The sequence below is a fragment of the Pinus tabuliformis genome, chromosome 6 (genome assembly GCF_031772625.1).
Source record: "Pinus tabuliformis cultivar Carrire ecotype Pingquan chromosome 6, CPIR1, whole genome shotgun sequence".
In the NCBI taxonomy this organism is placed as follows: domain Eukaryota; kingdom Viridiplantae; phylum Streptophyta; class Pinopsida; order Pinales; family Pinaceae; genus Pinus; species Pinus tabuliformis.
Window position 1 is genome coordinate 1885772776 of NC_142292.1, and position 3201 is coordinate 1885775976.

At 31.5% G+C, this 3201-nt stretch overlaps 1 pseudogene; it reads right to left on the reverse strand.

The window, feature by feature from the left end:
* Nucleotides 1–953: 953 nt before the first annotated feature.
* LOC149266702 (mannosylglycoprotein endo-beta-mannosidase pseudogene) lies at nt 954–2109 on the reverse strand (annotated as a pseudogene).
* Nucleotides 2110–3201: the final 1092 nt, after the last annotated feature.

The window sequence follows — 3201 nt, forward strand, 5'->3', positions numbered from 1 at the left end:
AGTAGTGAAATCCATTCATTCTCATTGGAAAGAGAAGATTTGGAGCAAAGGAATGGATTTGGTTCAACATTTTCAATTGTTGTTTTGGGAGTGGTAACATCAACAAACAAAGTAAAATGATTCATAGGTTAGTGAATTACAAAATTCACCAACATCGAACAAGAAACATTTAATGCTCGAAAGACCATTATTGTTTGCATTTTTTCTAAAAACACGAGGATTGGAAATTCCAAATAAGACAAAATAATAGACACCTCATAGGAATTCAATTCTTGGAAGAAAATTACTATAAGAGATTATTATAGTTGCATTTTTCTAGCTACCAGGAAGCACGGTAAGATGAGCACTGGAGATGAATATCCTTTAGATGTCTTGGATTTTTACATATCAACTTCACGACCACATTCCTCACAAGTAAATATGCCCCATACAATTCCCTAAGACAATTATTGAATTGATTACCATTAAATCTCATTAACAAAATTACTTTGGAGTCTGAAATAGAGCCCGCACCCACTCCTGAAACCCTGCATTTTGATTATCCTTTTTTTTCACCTTTTTGTCACCTCATAAGAAAGTGAACTCATGAGGTCGGTCTTCACCCTAATTCACATCCAAGTAATTCTCTACCATTTTCACCTGATAAAATAAATGATGAAAAAGCCCTAGAAATGGCTACAACAACTTTTGTTATAGGGCCGATCATGGCACTATAGCTCCAACATATAAATCCTTGCCCATATCATTCATTTTTAGTGTGATAAAACAAATAACATAGAAATGTTTTGATTTTTCACAGTACCTAAACAAGACCTACCTATGAACAAAGTGTGTCCAAGCATTGATACACCATTTCTCCACATGTATCGTCTCGCTCATGTGGACTGGGTTTAAATGGGATGCATTCCTCCTCAAAAAATTATCAAATACAAAAATATTATCTCATCTTAAATTTAATAATAATAATAATAATAATAATACTTTTTAATGTAGCCACTTAGGAGCTTCTGAAATAGTTGAATTTTCTCAACTTTTGGAGGAATTGTTATTATAATAGTGGTTTCAAGTGGAATACCTACAAAACCCACCTCAAGATTAAGCCCATATTGATAAAATTCATCCTTGGAAAAGTCTTCTGGTTTTTGGTATTCATAGGGGCCATCTGCAGATTTTCCATTTCCCTTGGAAAATCCATCCCATAAAGATTCTTGTATGTATAAACGGGTTCCATCAAGGTACTGAATAGGATCTTCAAAGGATTTGGGCCATGTATGTGAATTCATTAAATTTGTTCCAATGTTAGGGGACTTGAAATAAGGATGAACTTCAAAGTAATTCTTTAGAGCTTCATTGATGTCATCTACTGGGTGTTGCTCATTACCTCCAAGCCATAGTTCCAATATTTCATGGTTGTGTAAAATCTTAACTCTATCCCTTACACACATAAGAAAAATCCCTTGATCTAAGGGCCCTTTTAGGTTTAAAATAGGAATGCCACACCCATCAACATCGCCAGTAATCCAAAACTCTTTCTAGACCAACAAGCCATATAGATCACAGTAAGGATAGAATTCCAGCCACTCTGATAATCCCCCGCCTTCACAACAAACAATATTAACATTAATATCAACATTGAACTTGATATATGCTTTATAACGCCTTTCTAAAAGACACAAAAAACCATTGGAAACTATCTAGTTCCCTCAATGAATGAAAATAGGTTCCCAACCACTTTGAATAATATTCCACCAGTTGCAGGATCTATGTAACTCTCAATTTTTTAAATCCAACTAGATGGCTCCAAGAATATAACTCTCCATAATCTCTTACATCCATAGTGATATCCACTTTGTATAGTGTTTTTTTTCCCATGCCATTTGGCCACCATAAACTTGGTATTGATAACTCCTTTGTCTCCAATTTCTCAATCAAACACATTCCATCCTCTAGTTCAAGATACACTTGCACCATTAAGGTGCATTCTCCAGCTAACAAACTAACATTGCTAAATTTTGTTTTTGTATTCAAGTATACCCTCTTTAAATCATCAAAAAATGATGAAACTCTATGTGGATCAGAGATTTTTCGTCGCCCAGAAAATGTAAGTTTGTAGCAATTTTACTGCGCTTTTTCTTTGTTTATGCGTTGGATAATTTTCATTTTCATATTTCAACTAGTGGCGAGTAAATATGAAAATATTTTATCCTCTAAAAATTATTTTAAAATAATATTTTAAAATGTGAAATCAATGGAATATATATATATATATATATATATATATATATATATATATATATATATATATATATATATATATATATATATATATATATATATATATATATATATATATATATATATAGATATATATATATATAGATAGATAGATAGATAGATAGATAGATAGATAGATAGATAGATATATAGATAGATAGATAGATAGATAGATAGATAGATAGATATAATTGTAATTGAAAATCTGCAATATATATAAAAAAAATATGTACATTAGAGTCATAAAAGTGGGGAGTTTCGATCTCAAACACATTACAATAGTTAAAATTGGGAATAATTTTTTTTCTATACTAGCTTAGATCCAGCTAGCATTAAAACGGATCAAATTTCTACGAGATCCAGCTAGCTTTTTTCTACTAAGTATTAAAACGGATCAAATTTCTTGAGGTGCAAACTTCATTTAGAGTGAAAAGAGATTTTAACCCTATAGATACTTGGTAAATCCATAGTTAAAATGGATCTAGGCTATCTATATATATATATATATATATATATATATATATCTAAACATCTAATAGGAAATTACAACATCTTTTTCATACCAGGTTGGAGAGCCCCCTCTCAGCACAAAAATTTAGAATTATCCAGTAATGTATAAAGTTTCTAGTAACTTGTTAAGAAAAAAATTACATTCGAGTACTAGATTAATTTTTTAATTTTGTTCTTGACATCGTATGTTTGCATGTTGAGGTCTGTTAGCACAAAGGAACCTCCATGTAGCCAACCCACATTTCTCATAAGGGCCTCTTATGGTTTTGGGCATGATGATATTCTAGTTCTTTAAGTAATCAAACATTTATTTGTATTGTTTTTTTTGTAACTAGGCCGGGGCCAACCTACATATTGGTTGGAAGAATACCAATCCACCCAGAATGGGATGTTTATCACTAGGATTGTGCAAGGATT